The sequence below is a fragment of the Schistocerca gregaria genome, chromosome 9 (assembly GCF_023897955.1).
Source record: "Schistocerca gregaria isolate iqSchGreg1 chromosome 9, iqSchGreg1.2, whole genome shotgun sequence".
In the NCBI taxonomy this organism is placed as follows: domain Eukaryota; kingdom Metazoa; phylum Arthropoda; class Insecta; order Orthoptera; family Acrididae; genus Schistocerca; species Schistocerca gregaria.
Genome location: NC_064928.1, coordinates 138,060,338 through 138,083,003, shown reverse-complemented (window position 1 = coordinate 138,083,003; position 22,666 = coordinate 138,060,338). Strand labels below are relative to the sequence as shown.

At 44.2% G+C, this 22,666-nt stretch overlaps 1 pseudogene; it reads right to left on the bottom strand.

Moving 5' to 3' along the window:
• Positions 1-1,632: 1,632 nt before the first annotated feature.
• On the bottom strand, positions 1,633-1,750 carry LOC126292349 (5S ribosomal RNA; annotated as a pseudogene).
• Positions 1,751-22,666: the final 20,916 nt, after the last annotated feature.

Here is a 22,666-nt window from a genome sequence, read left to right as displayed (position 1 = left end):
TACTGTGTACTAATTACACTGTTCATTCCGTTCAGCAGATCATTTAATTCTTCTTCACTTTCACTCAGGCTAGCAATGTAATCAGCGAATCGTATCATTGATATCCTTTCACCTTGTATTTTAATTCCACTCCTGAACCTTTCTTTTATTTCCATCATTACTTCCTCGATGTACAGATTGAAGAGTGGGGGCGAAAGGCTACTGCCTTGTCTTACATCCTTCTTAATACGAGCACTTCGTTCTTGATCGTCCACTCTTAGTAGTGAGGTGGCGCAGTGGTTAGCACACTGGACTCGCATTCGGGAGGACGACGGTTCAATCCCGTCTCCAGCCATCCTGATTTAGGTTTTCCGTGATTTCCCTAAATCGTTTCAGGCAAATGCCGGGATGGTTCCTATGAAAGGGCACGGCCGATTTCCTTTCCAATCCTTCCCTAACCCGAGCTTGCGCCCCGTCTCTAATGACCTCGTTGTCGACGAGACGTTAAACACTAGTCACCACCACCACTCTTAGTATTTCCTCTTGGTTGTTGTACATATTGTATATGACCCGTCTCTCCCTATAACTTACCCCTACTTTTTTTGAGACTCTCGAACAGCTTGCACCATTTTATATTGTCGAACGCTTTTTCCAGGTCGACAAATCCTATGAACGTGTCTAGATTTTTGTTCAGCCTTGCTTCCATTATTAGCCGTAACGTCAGAATTGCCTCTCTCTTGCCTTTACTTTTCCTAGAGCCAAACTGATCGTCACCTAGCACATTCTCAGTTTTCTTTTCCATTCTTCTGTATATTATTCTTGTAAGCAGCTTCGATGCATGAGCTGTTAAGCTGATTGTGCGATAATTTTCTCACTTGTCAGCTCTTGCCGTCTTCGGAATTGTGTGGATGATGCTTTGCCGAAGGGCAGATGGTATGTCGCCGGACTTACATATTCTACACACCAACGTGAATTGTCGTTTTGTTGCCACTTCCCCTAACGATTTTAGTAGTTCTGATGGAATGTTGTCTATCCCTTCTGCCTTATTTGACCGTAAGTTCTCCAAAGCTCTTTTTAATTCCGATACTAATACTGGATCCCCTATCACTTCTAAATCGACTCCTGTTTCTTCTTCTATCACATAAGACAAATCTTCACCCTCATAGAGGCTTTCAATGTATTCTTTCCACTTGCCACAGAAGCTTGTTTCCAAGACCACTACCGATAGCAGCGGGCAAATTATGGCTCACAGAACGATTTCTCTTCTTGGTTGCGACCATTTCCAGCGATGATGACAGCCCTGTCGGAGTTTTTCAAACTAACTCGCTGGCACCAAGTTAAAAAATAAAATAAATGCAGTTCATAGTTTATATATCATGTACTGTCTCACTTTTCAGGTTACGTTCAGCCATTTAACTACACCTAATATTTAAACAAATGATTCATAAAAAAACACTACGTTTTCAGGCTACGAGTGGCCTACCGGGACCATCCGACCGCCGTCTCATCCTCGGTGGAAGATGCGGATAGGAGGGGCGTGGGGTCAGCATACCGCTCTCTCGGTCGTAAGATGGTATTCTTGACTGAAGCCGCTACTATTCGGTAGAGTAGCTCCTCAATTGGCATCTCGAGGCTGAGTGCACACCGAAAAAATGGCAACAGCCCATGGAGGCCTGGAAGGTCACCCATCCAAGTGCCAAACACGCCCGACAGCGCTTGACTGCGGTGGTCTCACGGGAACCGGTGTATCCACTGCGGCAAGGCCGCTGCCCTTTCGCTGACTCATGGGCTTAATAACTATGCAGCTCAGTGGGATTAGGTAGCAGAGAGACACACAGACAGATATATATTTCAAGAATATGTGAATGTTTGTAACAGGTCTTTTTAATTGTTGTTTTCTATATTTATTTTGGAGCGATGTTTCAGCCATGAGGGTTTCCAAGGTTCGTTTGAAGCTTTTCTCAGTGAGCTGCTGAACGAGTCGCAACCACATACTGCAAGGATCTACTTCACTATTAGTGATATTCTTCTACATCTAAATCTACATCTACATTTATACTCCGCAAGCCACCCAACGGTGTTTGGCGGAGGGCACTTTACATGCCACTGTCATTACCTCCTTTTCGTGTTCCAGTAGCGTATGTTTCGCGGGAAGGACGAATGCCGGAAAGCCTCCGTGCGCGCTCGAATCTCTCTAATTTTACATTCGTGACCTCCTCGGGAGGTATAAGTAGGGGGAAGCAATATATTCGATACCTCATCCAGAAACGCACCCTCTCGAAACCTGGCGAGCAAGCTACACCGCGATGCAGAGCGCCTCTCTTGCAGAGTCTGCCACTCGAGTTTGATAAACACCTCCGTAACGCTACCACGCTTACCAAATAACCCTGTGACGAAACGCGCCGCTCTTCTTTGGATCTTCTCTATCTCATCTGTCAACCCGACGTGGTATGGATCCCACACTGATGAGCAATACTCAAGTATAGGTCGAACGAGTGTTTTGTAAGCCATCTCCTTTGTTGATGGACTACATTGTCTAAGGACTCTCCCAATGAATCTCAACCTGGTACACGCCTTACCAACAATTAATTTTAGTGCAGTCTAACAATTAATTTTAGTGCTGTCTATCCTTCAGGACTTCTTTTGTCTCTCCCTCCCCCCCCACATTAAATGCCACATGGTTATCTTGTGCTGTCTTAACCCATTACTGGCCATTGTTCCTTTTTTTAGGACGCGTATATTTTACTTATTTCTACGTACTCAAAGGAGCTTTTAGCCTTTATTCTTGCACCTGTAGGTTCACCTAACTGCTATAACGCCTGTAATTGTAAAATAAATAACTTTTTCTAAGTACTTCACGTCAGGAAAATTATAAACTTGCCGATTATTTTGTTCTCGCACTTGGCAGCACTGTATGTCTGCTGGTAGTTCCTGGACGACACTGAGCTGTAATTTAGTTGTCTGGGCGTGTTTGTTATGAACATATGGATGTCCATGTAAGATTAAGTATACTTCAGATTTTTTCAAGTAAGTGCAATATCGATATATTTTATGCGTCCCAGTAATGGGACAATGGCATGTTACACTATCATTTATTGTTGATGTGCCCTGTTCTTGTATACACGTATTATACAGAGAAGAATTGCATTTTACGTTCTTTATATCTGTTTTTTTTCATGTGCTATTCGAATTTTAAGATTCCAACAGGATAAAAATATGCCGCATGGACTTACACTTGATATTCCAGCAGAACTAGCGAACCATCAAGAGAGTGACGATGAAGTTGATGAAGCAGAATTGGCGATTATTCCACCCGATGCAGATGTAATAACAGATGAAGAAGACATTGACAAAAATGTATTGAACAATGAGTCTGTTGTACAAGGTGTAGCCGGCACTTTAGAGAGAAGCTCTCACTTTTGGATGTCCGACAGAGATCAGTGTTGTTTAACCTATCAAAGAAAACACGATCAGTACCAAAACGCAGAGGACCACAAGGAAGCAAATTGATGTGAGGACGGGTGAGCACAGATGTACGACTCGATCCAGGAAATCATTTCAATGTGTCACGTAAAACACAGAAGAGAGTAAAACATTGAAGTGCTTACTGCAAGAAAAAAAAAATTGTGATAGGTGCAATGTTCGTGTACAAGATACTATTCATACTGAATAGACATTCAGCGACATTAAAACATTCTTTATTGTTTGTGTTGTTTCTTATAGTATTATGCATGGAAAATAAGGTTGTCAATTTGGATAGCGCATTTGGACAATGTCCCAAAAATGGGACGATCTGTAGTTTTTGTTCTAATAAACTGAAAATTTTCAAAACAACTTTTTATTCAATTAATCACTCAATGTAACGTATTTATGTATAAAAGTTTTGGCCAGTAATGGGTTAAGACAACTGGAGAGGGCGGGGGAGGCAGGAAGCTGGGTGACGTGAGCAGCCGGCAGCGCCCCGTGGGCTCCGAGGGATAAGTCGGTCTGAAAACCCCCGAAAGGGCGCCCACCCTCTTCCTGGGTCAGTCCGACGAAAACGGAAGGGGAGACACTGACGGCGGCAGCGACGATGGCGGCGGCAACGACGATGGCGTCGGCTCCATCGTGGACGCCGGGACAAGTGCAAGGAGGTTGAACTGCTGCAGTGGCGAAGGCGATGGGTCTATTCGTCCCGCAGGCGGCGCCGTTGAAGCACCCGGGAGCGGCAACGAAGGCTGCAACATCTCGGTTGGGTGCGAATCTGGGGATAGAAAATGCGCGGAAGGGTCTCGCAATCGACCATCAAGATTCTGGTTCTGATGTGTAGCGTCCCAACAGATTGGAAAAGGGCTAAGGTCATCCCCGTTTTCAAGAACGGACGTCGAACAGATGTGCAGAACTATAGACCTATATCTCTAACGTCGATCAGTTGTAGAATTTTGGAACACGTATTGTGTTCGAATATAATTACTGTTCTGGAGACTAGAAATCTACTCTGTAGGATTCAGCATGGGTTTAGAAAAAAATGATCGTGTGAAACCCAGCTTGCGAGACTCACAGGGTCATAGCCACGGGTTCCCTGGTAGATGCCGTGTTTCTTGACTTCCGCAAGGCGTTTGATATAGTTCCCCACAGTCGTTTAATGAACAAAGTAACAGCATATGCACTAGCAGACCAATTGTGTGATAGGATTGAAGAGTTGCTAGATAACAAAACGCAGCATGTCATTCCCAATGGAGAGAAGTCTTCCAAAGTAAGCGTGATGTCAGGTGTGCCGCAGGGGAGTGTCGTAGGACCGTTGCCATTCAGAATATATATGAATGACCTTGTGGATGACATCAGAAGTTCGCTGAGGCTTTTCGGGGCTGATGCTGTAGTATATCGAAAGGTTGTAACAATGGGAAATTGTACTGAAAAGGCCGGCCGGTGTTGCGGAGCGGCTCTAGGCGTTACAGACGGTAACCGCGCAACCGCTACGGTCGCAGGGTAAAATCCTGCTTCGGGCATGGATGTGTGTGACGTCCTTAGGTTGATTAGGTTAAAGTAGTTCTAAGTTCTAGGGGACTGATGACCTAAGCCGTTACGTCCCATAGTGCTCAGAGCAATTTGAACCATTTGTACTGAAATGCAGGAGGATCTGCTACTAATTGACACATGGTGCAGGAAATGGCAATTGAATCTCAATGTAGACAAGTGTAATGTGCTGCGAATATACAGAAACATCCTTTATCATTCAGCTACAATGTAGCAGGTCAGCAACTGGAAGCAGATAATTCCATAAATTATCTGTAAGTAGGCAAAAGGAGTGACTATAATGGAATGAGCTTATAAAATTAATCGTCGGTAAAGCAGATGCCAGACTGAGATTCATTGGAAGAATCCTGAGAATATGCAGTCCGAAAACAAAGGAAGTGTTCGCCCACTGCTTGAATACTGCTCACCGGTGTGGGATCCGTACCAGATAGGGTTGATAGAAGAGATAGAGAAAATCCAATGGAGAGCAGCGTGCTTCGTTACAGGATCATTTAGTAATCGCGTTACGGAGATGATAGATAGACTCCAGTGGAAGGCTGTGCAAGAGAGAGGCACAGTAGCTCGGTACGGGCTTTTGTTGAAGTTTTGAGACTATACCTTCACCGATGAGTCATGCACTATATTTCTCCCTCCTACGTATATCTCGCGAAGAGACCATGAGGATAAAATCAGAGAGATTAGAGCCCACACAGAGGCATACCGACAATCCTTCTTTCCACGAACAATACAAGACTGGAATAGAAAGAAGAACCGACAGAGGTGCTCAAGGTACCTTCCGCCAAACACTGTCAGGTGGCTTGCGGAGTATAGATGTTGATGTAGATGTGGCGCAGCATCTCAGCACAACCTTGAATTCAATACATGCAATGGCCCGAACTTCAAAGAATAGTTCCTCTCACCCGGCACCTGGTGTGACAACAAGCTCTGAAAAGAACAGAATCGCTAGACGCAAAGCGATACTTGCGGAGCGTGGGAGGCGCTGTACTCATAGAAGCTCTATAGGCGACGGACCTTCGCAAGGCTGGGAGCGATTCAGTGCGAGGAAGAGCAGCAGTGCTTGCTCTCGTATGTGGAAGGCACGTAGCTCGTTGATCTGTTGTCTGAATGTCGCACAAACCGTTCGCCTTCTCCGTTCAACACCGGATGAAACGGAACTCTGGTAAGGTGAGAGGAACCGTGCCTGTACAAAACTGTTCATTCCTAGGCCGTAAACTGTGGTCCGTTGGCTGTAACCAACACTTCAGGCAAATCTTCCAAGCAAAAGATAGATGACAAAGCCGGAATGGTACGACGCGACGTAGTCGAGTTATCCGGCACTGCAAACGGATATTTGCTAAGTCCGCACCAATAAACCGACGAGTGTTCCAAAAGGAAACAGAGAAGTTAATATGCACTCGTTGTCGCGGCGGTTGAGACTTTGGAGAAGCTGAAAACGTTTACTGCGGGGCCCATAGAGTGTCATTACAAGCGCGACACTGAGTCGTAATATGTTCAATTTGGGTGTCAATGCCCGGACAAGCGCAGCGCCGACGTGTTAACTATTTTCTGCGTACAGTTGCCCAATGTACACTACTGGCCATCAAAATTGCTACACCACGAAGATTACGTGGTACAGACGAGAAATTTAACCGACAGGGAGAATATCCTGTGATATGCAGATGATTAGCTTTTTAGAGCATTCACATAAGATTGGCGCCGGTGGCGACACCTACAGCGTGCTGATATGAGGAAAGTTTCCAACCGATTTCTCATACGCAAAGAGCAGTTGACCGGCGTTGCCTGGTGAAACGTTGTTGTGATGCCTCATGTAAGGAGGAGAAATGCGTACCATCACGTTTCAGACTTTGATAAAGGTCGGATTGTAGCCTATCGTGATTGCGGTTTATCGTATCGCGACATTGCTGCTCTCGTTGGTCGAGATTCAATCACTGTTAGCAGAATATGGAACGGTGGGTTCAGGAAGGTGATACGGAACGCCGTACTGGACCCCAACGGCCTCATATCACTAGCAGTCGAGATGACAGGCATCTTATCCACATGGCTGTAACGGATCGTGCAGCCACATGTCGATCCCTGAGTCAACAGATGCGGGCGTTTGCAAGACAACAACCATCTGCACGCAGAGTTCGACGACGTTTGCAATAGCATGGACTGTCACCTTGGAGACCGTGGCTGCGGTTACCCTTGACGCTACATCACAGTCAGGAGCGCCTGTGATGGTGTACTCAATGACGATCCTCGGTGCACGATTGGCAAAACGTCATTTTTTGGGATGAATCCAGGTTCTGTTTACAGCATCATGATGCTCGCATCCGTGTTTTGCGACATCGCGGTGAACGCACATTGGAAGCGTATATTCGTCTCGCCATACTGACGTATCACCCGTCGTGATAGTATGGGGCGCCATTGGTTACACGTCTCGGTCACCTCTTGTTCGCATTGACGGAACTTTGAACATTGGACGTTACATTTCAGATGTGTTACGACCCGAGGCTCTACGCTTCATTCGATTCCTGCGAAACGCCTACATTTCAGCAGGATAATGCACGACCTCATGTTGCAGGTCCTGCACGGGCCTTTCTGGATGCAGAAAATTCTCGACTGCTGCCCTGGCCAGAACACTTTCCAGATCTCTCGCCAATTGAAAACGTCTGGTCAATGGTGGCCGAGCACTGGCTCGTCGCAATACGTCAGTCACTACTTTTGATGAACTGTGGTATTGTGTCGAAGCTACATGGGCAGCTGTCCCTCTACACGCCATCCAAGCTCTGTTTGACTCAATGCCCAGGCGTATCAAGGCCATTATTATGGCCCTAGGTGGTCGTTCTGGGTACTGATTTCTCAGCATCTATGCACCCAAATTACGTGAAAATGTAATCATAAGTCAGTTCTAGTTTAATATATTTATCCAATGAATACCTGTTTAACATCTGTCTTTCTTCTTGGTGTAGCAATTTTAATGGCCAGTAGTGTAGTTTGTGGAGCAATGGCAACGCATCTTTTTGCAAAACTTTATGAATAAACACACACGATTGCCCAGACTCACTTCGCATTAAAATCAAACCAAGGTGGATGGAGAGGCTATGCCGACCAGCAGGAAATGGGTACACAAAAGAATTCTGAACGCTTTTCACTGAACGAAGCCAAGTAGTATGGATGTAGTGCAACGAAAGATTCAAGTCAGGGTTTGATTCCGTGACCTGTGTAACTTTCCTGTAGTTGAGTGGAAAAGTCTGTAAAAGTACAGTGTCCTGCGCATCGACCTGACAAGAAACTGCGGCAGTAGCATCGGATTCGCAATCAAGACCAGCATGAGGGCGAGAAAGGGCGTCCGCATTTGGATGCTTCGGCGTGGGCCAGTGCAATAGTTCGCACTATTTCTCCGACAATAGGAAAGCCCAACGCTGAAGCCTTTGAGCTGCGCGTGGCGGAACAGGTTTGGACGCATTAAACAAAAACTGAAGTGGCTTATGGTCCATCACTTGGTAAAACTTTCGGTCACACGGTTAATGATGAAACTTTGTCACGTCACAGATAGTAGCGAGTGCCTCCTTCTCGATTTGGGAATAGTTACATTCAGTCTTAGTCAATAACTTGGAAGCGAAAACAACCGGCCTGTTCTGTGAATCAATCTGCGTGACAGCACAACTCTGATACCGTACGAAGAAGCGTCCGTTTCCAAAACCATAGCGTTTGCGGGTTCGAAAGGAACAAGTTATCAGCCACTCAAGAAGGCATTTTTAAGTTTCTGGAATGAATCCTGACACTCTTTGGTTCAAACAAAAGCCATATTCCTCCGGCGCAAACGATACAACGGAGCCACGATCTGTGGTGTATTGGGTATAAACCGGTTATAATACGTCGACTTCTCGAGACCCAGTCTTGTCACGGTTCGGGCGGCTCCCCCCGACGGAGGTTAGAGTCCTCCCTCGGTCATGAGTGTGTGTGTTGTCCTTAGCGCAGGTTAAATTTATGTTAAGTAGTGCGTAAGACGAGGGACCGTTGACCTCAGCAGTTTGATCCCACAGTCCTTACCACAAATTTCCAACTTTTCTCGAGATCTTACTGCAAGTTCCAATGGGGAGGGAGGTCTCGGATGGCCAAATGTGAGTGACGGGGTGAACAAGTTGGCTATTAAGAACGTGGCCTAAGTACTGAATGCCAGCCTGAAAAAAGGTTTATTTGTTCAGGCGGTACTTCAAGTCTTCAGCTGATAGAACTTGAAAAAGCGTACGAAGTTTACTGATATGTTCCCTCAGTGTACGCTCAACAACCACAACATCATCCAAATAATTTGAAGGGAATGGGACTTTTGCGGTAAGCTGTACAAAGCATCGCTTGAAAATGGCAGCCACGGAAGCGGTGCAAAAGGGCAAGCGCAAAAAATTGAACAACCCTAGATGTGCGTTGACCAAAAACACTCTCTGAGACTCCTCATCTTGCGAAATGTGCAAATACGTATCGCATAAGTCAATTTGTAAAAAATAGCGGCGTCTATCAAGTCTGTCCATTAATTCCTCAGTGCATGGCAACAGATAAGTACCAATTATTGATTCTGGATTCACAGTGGGTTTAAAGTAACACGAAGTCTTCCAGAGGGCTTCGGTAAGATTACTAAGGGAGAAGCCCATTGCCTAGCCTGGATAGGAGCAATAACAAACACCATTTTCCTGCAATTTTTAAGTTCACTTGCAAATTTATCGCTAAGTGCATTAGAGATGAGACGCTCCCGAAAAGACTTAGGTTGTGCGTTGTCCTTCATTGTCAGGTGCGCCACCAAATAATTTTCTCTTCACAAAATAAATCAGGGAAATCCTCAATCAATTGAGTAACACTGTCTTTAGGGTAGAAGGCAAAAACAAAATGTACGTTGTTCTGGACACGAAGACTAATCAAATCAAATTAATCGAACCCAAAAGTATTTTCACTCTCACGCGAAAGTAAAATTTTAAATGTCACTGTTTTGGTTTGAGAATTGGCAGGCAAACTGCATGTACCAAGCACTGGAATGTCCTGACCATTATACGCAGTAAGATACATGCAAGGTTATGTCAACTACGGCGAGCAGAACTGTTCGTAAGTGGCACGATTAAGCAATGTAACGGAAGCGCCAGTACCTAACTGAAGTCGCGCTCAGTGCCCGGCAGAATTCTGAAGACGACGCTCATAGTAGCGTCGAAACGTGGTCAATTTTGACTTAATATTTGTGACCGAGGGCTTATTTGTTCTATTATAATTATGACACGTTCACTGACTTTAGCAGCTATGTTCAAAGTTTTACGTTGTTTGTCTGACTGTCGTTGTAGAGCCTTTGGACAGGGTGAGAGCACATCCTGAATTTGGTCATTACTGATATCCGTAACCGGTTTGGAAAACAGTACATTCACAGAGTGAGAAGGTGCTCCACTCTTACGAAAGCGAACGTGGGTAGAGATCATTTCTTCTTGCAGGCAGACAGACTGTACGTGACCTGGTATTCCACACGCAAAGCAAAGGCAATATTGTTTCTTATGCGTGGAAAAACAGCGTTGACAGGATTTCGCAGCAGACACACTTGTTGAACCCCGTTTAGCCTGGCCACTGTTCAGTAGGCTATTTGCGTTCAACGGTTGGTCTCAAGGCCGTACCTGTTCGTCACTTTGTGTTACACTGCAGACAGGAGCTGCCTCTAAGTTTTCCACGACACTGATGTTCCATTTTTTGTAACATTTGTTTGAAAGTATCAGAATGTTCAAGAATTTGTTCCCGAATTCTACTGTCTGACACATTGTATGCAATTGCATCACAAATCATTCCGTCACTATAGTACTTTCCACAACAACAATGAAAACGACACTGTAGTGTCAAACTCTGAGTTACTGACGATATGTGTGTTCTGGCTTTTTCCTCAGTCGAAAGAACTCGTAACGAGCTGCAGCAACTTGTACCTGATCCTCCTAAACTTAGTGAGTGTGGAAACTAAATCTTCAAAGACTATCAACTTTGCCTCTTAATAGGAAATAACTTCTGAGCGAGGCGGTAAACTCCTGTGCCGGCCGTTGACAAGACACAAGAAAGTTTCACAGTACCTTGCACTTGATGTATAAGAGGTGTTCAAAAAGCAACGAGCAGGAGACATAACTTCAGAAACCAGTACCCTGGCTGTTGAGACACTTGTCCCACTGTGACACAAGGCGGTGAATGGTTGTCTCATAAAATTTCCACGGCTGCGATGTTAACCAGTTTTCTGGTCCCATGTCATTTTTCCGATGAACGTGACATCCTCGTGGAACGGAGTCATTCCTAACCTTGTCCTCCCAAATGTCCGACTTTTTACATTGGCCTCAATAAGACAGACCGATGCATTTGTTACCATGAAACAGATACATTACGTCATCCGTTGGTCTCCTGCGGATACCGAAATTGGAGTTAGCCCCACCATCATTTGCCTTTTCTCACCAGGACGACGGTGAGATTCTCCTGCGTCCTGATTCAACCTTATTTCCCTAAACGAAGACCGATACAGTTGTGTGGCTTATTGTTCATTACGTGGCGGGGAGCACGTATAACTCGGAACACTTGGACACTGGTGCCTTTTACCAGTAACGTTTATGGTTATGGTCCACGGGATATGGCAATGAATGCCACGCTGTCATATTGTGAATATGCTGTACTTCGTATTTAGTAGAATCTCTTTTCTTTTCGAATGTTTCATCGCAGTTACCTTGCTTTTGGTAAAACTGAGAAAAAAATAAATAAAAACAAAGCGTTGAGTTAACCCGTCTTCACGGTATTTTCGTCATGGACTCTTTCCGGGTGTGTTGCTACACAGTTTATTTCGTTTTTGAGGTCGTGTTTTGTCTTTCTTATTAATAAAGGAATAAAAAAAATTGTTACAGGAAATGGCTGAAAACAATTTTTTTTTCTTTTGCAACTGACGGAAGCTATGTAGGATTAATAAAGAGTTTGTTTCTTTTCTTCCTTTCTTTGAGTGGCAAGATGTGAGGTGTCAGAAAATACGTAATTAATGAAAGGAATAAAAATACAAAATGGCAGTGCCATGTGAGGAATCATCATAGTGACAGGCAGCATCGTGGACAGGCAGCAGAATTTGACCCCTGTCCACCCTGTCTCCACCCGGCCTGAAGCTGACAGTGTCCGTTTTTTCCTGTCGCTCCCAAAATCTTTTTTAACTATTCACAAGGATTTCCAATTAATCAGTAATTTTTGCATGTGCATAATTATTTCAATGCGCCTATTATAAAGCAAACGTAATTTACATTCATAAACGGTTTTCGGTCGTCAAACAATTTCATGCAGTACCACACACATCGGTTGTTAGACTTACGTGGTAATGAAAGAAAATACGAATTACCGGCAACGATATTCGATTCAGGGACGTCGCTCTTGTCAGACTATGCGTTTTCTCGGTTTCCTTTTCCTTTTTTGTTTTATTATGGGAGTGAATTGGTGCTATCATGAAACTTCAGAACGCCACAGTAAAATCATGAGGTACTATAGCTACAACTATTTATTTAGGTTCCTTTATATTTTATAATTTTTAAAAAATTTTATTTATTTTCGATTTTCTATATTTCTAATTTTTATAGAAAGACAAAGCATCCGGTTATAAATTGCAAACTAAGCCTTCCGTCTAGAGAAAAACTTCCAGTTTTATTGTAAAGAATATGTACTCGCAAATGTAATGTAACACATTTACAAACATTGTACATTGAAGCGCCAAAGAAACTGATATGTTGTTGTTGTTGTCGTCTTCAGTCCTGAGACTGGTTTGATGCAGTTCTCCATGCCACTCTATCCTGTGCAAGCCTCTTCATCTCCCAGTACCTACTGCAACCTACATCCTTCTGAATCTGCTTAGTGTATTCACCCCTTGTCTCCCTCTACGATTTTTACCCTCCACGCTGCCCTCCAGTGCTAAATTTCTGATCAGTTGATGCCTCAAAACATGTCCTACTAACCGATCCCTTCTTCTAGTCAAGTTGTGCCACAAACTTCTCTTCTTCCCAATCCTATTCAATACCTCCTCATTAGTTACGTGATCTATCCACCTTCTCTTCGGCACTCTTCTGTAACACCAGATTTCGAAAGCTTCTATTCTCTTCTTGTCCAAACTATTTGTAGTCCATGTTTCACTTCCATACATGGCCACACTCCATACAAATACTTTCAGAATTGACTTCCTGATACATAAATTTATACTCGATGTTAACAAATTTCTCTTCTTCAGAAAAGCTTTCCTTGCCATTGCCATTCTACATTTTATATCCTCTCTACTTCGACCATCGTCAGTTATTTTACTTCCTAAATTGGAAAACTCCTTTACTACTTTAAGTGTCTCATTTCCTAATCTAATTCCCTCAGCAACACCCGATTTAATTTGACTACATTCCATTATCCTCGTTTTGCTTTTGTTGATGTTCATCTTATATCCTCCTTTCAAGACACTGTCCATTCCGTTCAACTGCTCTTCAAAGTCCTTTGCCGTCTCTGACAGAATTACAATGTCATCGGCAAACCTCAAAGTTTTTACTTTTTCTCCATGAATACCTACTCCAAATTTTCATTTATTTCCTTTACTGCTTGCTCAATATACAAATTGAACAACATCGGGGAGAGGCTACAACCCTGTCTCACTCCTTTCCCAACCACTGCTTCCCTTTCATGCCCCTCGACTCTTATGACTGCCATCTGGTTTCTGTACAAATTGTAAATAGCCTTTGGCTCCCTGTATTTTACCCCTGCCAGCTTCAGAATTTGAAAGAGAGTATTCAAGTCAAATTTGTCAAAAGCTTTCTCTAAGTCTACAAAGGCTAGAAACGTAGGTTTGCCTTTTCTTAATCTTTCTTCTAAGATAAGTCGTAAGGTCAGTATTGCATCACGTGTTCCAACAATTCTACGGAATCCAAACTGATCCTCCCCGAGGTCCGCTTCTACCAGTTTTTCCATTCGTCTGTAAAGAAATCCGCGTTAGTATTTTGCAGCTGTAACTTATTAAACTGATAGTTCGGTAATTTTCACATCCGTCAGCACCTGCTTTCTTTAGGATTGGAATTATTATATTCTTCTTGAAGTCTGAGGGTATTTCGTATAGGCATGCGTATTCAAATACAGAGATATGTAAACAGGCAAAATACGGAATTGAATTCATCAACGCCTTCATAAGATAACAAGTGTCTGGCGCACTTGGTAGATCGGTGACTGCTGTTACAATGGCAGATTATGAAGTTATAAGTGAGTTTGAATGTGGTGTTATAGTCGGCTCACGATCTATCGGACACAGCATCTCCGGGGTAGCGATGAAGTGGAGATTTTCCCGTACGGCCATTTCACGAGTTTACCGTGAATACCAGGAATCCAAAGAAAAACAGCAAATCTCCGAAATCACTGCAACCGGAAAATGATACTTCAAGAACGGTACCAACGACGACTGAAGAGAATCGTTCAACGTGACAAAAGTACAACCCTTCTGCAAATTGCTGCAGATTTCACTGGTAGGGCGTCAACAATTGTCAACGTGCGTACCATTCAACGAAACATCATCGATAGAGCTTTAGGATTCGTGTACCCTCGCCTGGACCCGTCAACACCCACGCTGGACTGTTGATGACTGGAAACAAGTTGTCTGGTCGGACGACTCTCGTTTCAAATTGAATCGAGCGGATGGACGTGTACAGGTATGGAGACAACCTCATGAATCCATGGACCCTGCATGTCAGCAGGGGGCTGTTCAAGCTAGTGGAGGTTGTGTGGGGCTTGTGCAGTTGGAGTAATATGGGACGCCTGATACGTCCAGACACGACTCGGTCAGGTGAGACGTACGTAAATTTTCTGTCTGATCACATGCACCCATTCATGTCCATTGTGCATACTGACGGACTTGGGCAATCCCAGCAGGACAATGCCACACCCCAAACGTCCAGCATTGCTACAGAGTGGCTCCAGGAAGAGTCTTCTGCGTTTAAACAGCTCCGCTGAGCACGAAACCCCCAAATATGAACATGGTTGCGCATATCTGGGATATCTCGCAACGTGCTGTTCCGAAGAGATCTCCAGCCCCTCGTATGCTTCCGGATTTATGGACAGACGTACAGGATTCATGGTGTCCATTCCCTCCAGCGTTAACTTCAGACATTAGTCATGTCAATACCACGTCGTGCTGCGGTACTTCTGCGTGCTCGAGGGTGTATCAGTTTCTTTCCCCCCATGAACCATGGACATTGTCCTTGGTGCGGAGGCTTGCGTGCCTCAGCGATGCAAAAGCCGTACCGTAGGTGCAACCACAACGGTGGGGTATACGTTGAGAGGCCAGACAAACGTGTCGTTCCTGATAAGGGGCAGCAGCCTTTTCAGTAATTTCAGGAGATGAATGCCGGATCTAGTCTTGTAACCCCAACCAAAACGGCCTTGCTGTGCTGGTACTGTGAGCGGCTGAAAGTAGGGGTAAACTACAGCTGTAATTTTTCCCGAGGACATGCAGCTTTACTGTATGGTTAAATGATGATGTCGTCCTCTCGGGTAAAATATTCCGGCGGTAAAATAGTCCCCCATTCGAATCTCCGGGTAGTGACTACTCAGGAGGACGTCGTTATCAACAGAAACAAAACTGGCGTTCTACCTATCAGAGCTTGGAATGTCAGATCCCTTCATCGGGCGGGTACGTTAGACAATTTAAATAGGGAAATAGATAGGTTAGAGTGGGATATAGTGGGAATGAGTGAAGTTCTGTGGCAGGAGGAACAAGACTCCTGGTCAGATGAATCGAATCTCCGGGTAGTGACTACTCAGGAGGACGTCGTTATCAGCAGAAACAAAACTGGCGTTCTACCGATCGGAGCTTGGAATGTCAGATCCCTTAATCGGCCAGGTACGTTACACAATTTGAAAAGGGAAATAGATAGGTTAAAGTTACATATAGTGGTAATTAGTGAAGTTCGGTGGCAGGAGGAACAAGACTTCTGGTCAGATGCATACAGGGTTATCAATACAAAATAAATAAGAGTAACGCAGGAGTAGGTTTTGTAACAATGAATAAAAAATAGCAACGCGGATGAGCTACTACGAACGGCATAGTGAATGCATTATTAATTGTAGCTAGGATAGACACTAAGACCACGCCTACCACAGTTTATATGTCAATTAGCTCCACAGATGATGAAGAGATTGAAGAAATGTATGATGCGATAAAAGAAATTATTCGGATTGTTAAGGGAGGCGAAAATTTAGTAGTTACGGGGAACTCGAAAGCAATAGTAGGAAAAGGAAGAAAAGGAAAAGTATTTGCTGAATATGAAGTGGGGGAAAGGAATGAAAGAGGAAGCCTCCTGGTAGAATTCTGTACAGAGCGTAACTTAGTCATAGCCGGCACTTAGGTTAACAATTATGAAAGATAGTTGTATACGTGGAAGAGGCGTGGAGACACAGAAAGGTTTTAGACAGATTATAATATGGTAAGACAGAGATTTAGGAACCAGGTTTTAAATTGTATGACATTCCCAGGAGCAGATGTGGACGCTGACCACAATTTATTGATTATGAATTGTAGACTAAAAGGTAGGAATTTAAGGAAATGGGACCTGGATAAACTGAAAGAACCAGAGAGAGCATTAGGGAACGACTGACAAGAACAGGAGAAAGAGATACAGTAGAAGGTGAACGGGTAGCCTTAAGAGATGAAATAATGAAGGCAGCAGATGATCGAGGAGGTAAAAAGACGAGATCTAGCAGAAATATATTGGGTAATAGAAGAGATATTTAACTGTTAACAGGAAAAAGCATAAAAATTTAGTAAATCGGGTGTAAAGCAATACACATGTCTTAAAATGAGATCGACAGGAAGTTCAAAATGGCTAAGCAGGGATGGCTAGATGACAAATGTTAGGATACAGAATAATGTACCACAAGGGGTGAAATAGATACTGACTACAGGAAAATTAAAGAGGCCTTTCGAGAAAAGACAACCACCTGTATGAATAGCGAGAGCTCAGATGAGAAACCAATCAAAAGCAAAAAAGGGAGAGCCGAAAGGTGGAAGAGGAATATAGAGGATCTACACAAGGAAGTACTTGAGGGCAGTATTATGGAAATGAAAGAGGACGTAGATGAAGATGAAATGGAAGATACGTTACTGCATGAAGAACTTAACAGAGCACTGAAAGACCTAAGTCGAAACAAGGTCCCGGGAGTAGACAACAATCCATTAGAACTACTAATAGCTTTGGGAGAGCCAGCCATGACAAAACTGTTCCATCTGGTGAGCAAGATGTGTGAGACAGGCGAAATACCCTCAGATTTCCATAATAATATAATAATTCAAATCTCAAAGAAAGCAGGTGGTGACAGGTGGGAAAATTATCTAACTATAAGTTTTATAAGGTTGCGGAATATAACACGAGTGCTTTACAGATGAATGGAAAAAGTGGTAGAAGCCTACATCGGGGTAGATGAGTTTGGATTCCGTAGAAATGTGGGAACACGCGAGACAGTACTGACCCCGCGACTTATGTCGTGGAAAGTCAAACCTAATTTTGTAGCAGTTTTAGACTTAGAGAAAGCTTTTGACAATATTGACTGGAATACTCTCTCCCATATTTTGAAGGTGGCGGGGTAAAATACTGAGAGCGAAAGGCTGTTTACAATTTGTACAGAAACCAGATGGCAGTCAAGGGACATGAAAGGGAAGCAGTGGTTGAGAAGGAAGTGAGACAGGGTAGTAGTCTATCTCCGATGTTATTCGATCTGTATATTGAACAAGCAGTAAAGGAAACAAAACAAAAATTTGGATTTAAAGTCTAGCGAGAAAAAAAGAAACTTTGGTGTTTGCCAGTGACACTGTAATTCTGTCAGAGACAGCAAAGTACTTGGAAGAGCAGCTAAACGGAATTGACAGTGTCGTGAAAAGAGGTTATAAGATGAACATGAACAAAAGCAAAACGAGGATAATTGAATATCGTCGAATTAAATCAAGTGATGCTGAGTGAATTGGATTAAGAAATGAAACACTGAAAGCAGTAAATGAGTTTTGCTATTTGGGAAGCAAAATAACTGATGAGTGTCGAAGTAGGAAGGATATAAAATGTAGATCACTATGGCAAGGAACGCACTCATGACGAAAGAAATGTGTAAGTTCGAGTATAGACTTAAGTGTCAGGAAGATTTTTCTTAGAGTATTTGTATGGAGTATAGCCATGTACGGAAGTGATACATGGGCGATAAACAACTTAGATAAGAAGAGAATAGGAAGCTTCGAAAGTGGTGCTACAGAATAATGCTTAAGATTAGATGAGTAGATCATGTAACTAATGAGAAGTTACTGAATAGATTTTGGGAGAAGAGGAATTTGTGCCACAACTTGACTAGAAGAGGGGATCGGTTGGTAGGAAACGTTCTGAGGCATAAAGGGATCACCAGTTTAGTTTTGGAGAGCAGAGTGGAGGGTAAAAATCGTATAGGAAGATCAAGAGATCAGTACATTAAGCAGGTTCAGAGTAGTGGCCGGTTGTAGTAGTTATTCAGAGACGAAGAGGCTAGCACAGAATAGAGCAGCGTGGAGAGCTGTATCAAACCAGTCTCTGGACTGAAGTTTACAATAACAACAACCTTTTTCTTTGGATCTTCAATTCGCAACAGAACCGGTGCAAAATACGAAACAAAACGAGCAGGGAACGTAAGATAGAACAATCCGGAGCAAAACGGATTGGAACATACATCTATCGTCAGGAAAATGAAATTCATTAACACCTTGCCGACGAAACCATTATTCCACATGTTGGCGAAGAGGTCTCGCTATCGAGACAGTCTCAAGCATGTCCACCCTCCTAGTTGTCGTTCACATTCTACCTACAAGACAAATGTGCGACATTTCGTAAGCTGTAGTGAGCACATCGGTAGGCAAAGATGTAGCATGAAAGTCGATGGATCAAGCGTGTCTACCAGGAGAGAGGCCAAAGACAGACTCGCAAGCAACAAGCCGCCAACGCTTTCAAATGGTTCAAATGGCTCTGAGCACTATGGGACTTAATATCTATGGTCATCAGTCCCCTAGAAATTAGAACTACTAACCTAAGACATCACACAACACCCAATCATCACGAGGCAGAGAAAATCCCTGAACCCACCGGGAATCGAACCCGGGAACCCGGGCGCTGGAAGCGAGAACGCTACCCCACGACCACGAGCTGCAGACCCGCCAATGCCCTCTCGAACGCAAGTATTTAGATCGCCGCAGCTGACCGGAGGGTCTGAGTCTCATTCAGTCGCAGTCTCACTCAGCCTCAGTCACTAGTGTAGTTGCTCTGTCACTAGCTCAGCCACTGGCTCACGAACCCGAGTCCTAGTTTGGCGTCTGTCACTCATAGCTTAGCGGGACTTGTACTTCACCAGAAGTGAGGCTATGTGGGCTATTAATGAGGAGCTTCTACCACAACACATAGATTCTTAAACTTTTTTTTTTTAATTTCTAAGGAACAAACTGCTGAGGTGATCGGTTCCTAGAATTACAGGCTACTTAAACTAACTTATGCTACGAACAACGCACACACCCATGACCGAGGGTGGGCTCGATCCTCCGAAGGGAGTGTCCGCATTAAAGTTAGGTAGCTTCCTGTTTATGTAAGCAAAGAACCCTGTTAATAGATGTATGAAGTTGTTTTGTACAAAGAGGATAACAGCTACCAAACAAGATCCTTTCCCTTGAGTCCATGGTACAAGACTCTATACAGTGTCAACATGGACCAACACACACCATTACGGAGTGACCACCAGCTTGCAGTGCCTTGTTGACATCCGGGATCTGCGCCACGCTCTAACCCTACCATCAACTCTTACCAACTGAAATCAGGACGTATCTGACCAAGCCGCGGTTTCCCAGTCTTCTAGGCTACAATCGATATGTTCACGAGCCCGAGAGAGGCATTACAGGTGATGTCGTGTTTCTAGCAACGGCACTCGCATCGGTCGTCTGCTTCCATAGCCCATTAACGCCAAATTTCGCCGCACTCTCCTAAATGATACGTTCATCGTACGTCCCGCATTGATTTATTCCGTTGCTTGTCTTTTAGCACTGACAACTTTGCTCTGAGTTGTTAAGGCCGTAGGTAACTGTGTTGTCTGTGGGAACAGGTAATACTTGAAACTGAAGTCTCACCACATTCTTGCTACTGTGGATCTTGGAATGTTGAATTCCCCAACGCTTTGCTAAATGGAATGCTCATATGTATAGCTCCAACTACCATTCCGCGTTTATAGTGTGTTAAATCTCGTTGTGTGGGCATAATCAACTAGTTAAGTTCAATGCACTGACCTTTTATACCCTGCATACGCGATAATACCGCCGTTTCCACATTTGCATATCGCGATTCCATGGCTTTCCTTAGCTCAGTGTATAACAACGACCGGTACTCTGCAAAATGAAATAAAGCCGATTGAGTAAGATCCGCAACGCGTGCAGTTGTAGTTTTCCGTGCCTTCCCGGCCAAGTGGGCGAATTACGGTGCCGGCCGTTGTGCTATCGCGTAGGTTGGGCGAGTACTTAACAAGTTGTGCCGCAAGTTGCGGCATTAACGTCGACGGCCAGTACCCGTAAAGTGCGGACTCTGTTAATGCATCGCCGGCTGGAGGCCGTTTAGGGCTCTGCTTGAACTTGGTTCTGAGGTTCCAGACCCGCGTCATTAACAGCCCACTGTATGGCAGAGCCTAGTTCTACAGGCGGAGGCGTAACAGTACAGCCATAAGAAACACACCTGGTAGCGCTAACAAACATTCGCCCCTCTTTTAACCGTAAAATGCTGCAGATCTTTCGAAAGATAAAATGTTCCCCTTAGTTGGAAAGTTGCACAGATCACACCCATATACAATAAGGATGACGCGAAGTAATTCGTAAAACTTTTTACCAATGTCATTGACAACCACCTCATGTAAGGTACTAGAGTGTATCTGAGCATAGCAGTAATGAGATATAATGTGAACAGAATTTGCTTCTTCGCGACGAGGTTGTATTTCGAAATCGCCAGTCAAACGAAATCCAACTTGTGCTATTCTCACAAGACGTCAGCATCTCTTGACTTCGGAGAAGCACTGGACTCAGTCCCACCCCTGCGAAAGAATGATATGGGGCATCCTAAGAAATATGTGAAACGACGGATTATTTATTTCTAGGGAGATTACTGGATGCTATCTTCAACAGAAAGTTGCCGACATATGTAGCAGTAACCTTAGATAGACCCAGGAAAGAATGTTGCTATCCTTGCTGATAATTTATTTTAACGACGTGACACTGAGCCGTGGTAAAATTTGCTGTTTTTAAGAGCACGCCGCAGTGCGTAGTGTGAAGCAGTCGCCCTCCGTTTCTGGCGGTGGCGCCGCTGTGGCAATCGCAGCTTTGATGTTTCCCTCTGTTGGGAAAGGTTAAAGGTTGCCAGTTCACATGCATTTAAGGGACGCTATGAGCTAGGCATGCGGTTTTAAGAATCGCCAACTGTGTTTTTTAACTTTCTGGTGACTTGTTTTAACTGTCCCCCATGAATGTCTCCATGTCAGTGTATATTTTACCTCCATTTTCTCCCCTTACTCTGTATTATGTTCCCCTTTTTTTACTCCTTATGTATGTATCATTTTATTCTTGTTTTAATTGTAGTGTCACTCGGCTGAAGAGCGGCGGATTGTGCCGCTGACAGCCCTCCCCTGCCCATATGGGGCAGGGGAATGAAATCACAATAAAGAAAAAAAAATAAACCTCGGCAAGCGGTCAGTCTGTTAACCTGGCCAAGTCTGGTCAGTTGGTCAGTCAAGTTAGTCTGGATCTGTCTCTCGTCCGCATTGGTGATGCGGTTAGTGTCTGTCTGTCGTCCGTAGTATGTGTTAGGCCATCAGTCTGCTCGAGGTTGCTCAGGCAATGGACATTGGCGGTTGGATCGATCGATCGGTTGGTCGGTGGCGCACTGGGACACAAGATGACTTGTCCGCCTGGAGCATCGACACATGTGAGGTCGCCAAGTGAGTCCAGTGGCCGCGCCATATAGCGAGGCATAGTGGCTTCGCCGCTGACACGAGAGCAACAGGAGTCAACCCACGGCCTCGGTCTAGCCGGAGCGAGCTGCGACGCCGTGAGACGGGAGATCGGCGCGTTCCTGCGTCCGTTGAAGCAGCTGGCAGTGGACGGTTCGGTAGAGTGTTTTGGGGTTGCTGCGCCAGGTGTTCACCAGAAATCGCAGTTTATTAAAAGTTGCGTGACTGGAGAAATGTTGTTCCATTACTTGTTAAATTGTATTTGTTTCCTTTGTGAGTCGGGGTGGTGCTAGGTCAGTCTCGTGTCACCACTGCTGGTCTGTCTCTCGTTTGCATTTGTGCGGCAGTTAGCGCCTGTCTGTCTGTCTGCTGTACGTTAATAGCTGCCTCTGTCATGTTTGTCGGATTCGGTGTTGACGAATTTATTGCTTAAAGGCCGACTGCTTGAAATATGTTTCTATCTTGCTTATCATCTTGCGAGGTGGTATATGTGTAATATAGACCATGTTGTACATTTTATGTAAGTCTGCATTTTATGGGTTTTATTTAAATAGTCATTTTAGGTTATGAGCTTGCCACTCTTCCACCGTACGAGAACTTAAAAAAAATTGGATTTTCGGTGGCAAGTAATTTGAGGGTTGTAACATTTCGATTCCTTTTACGAGGT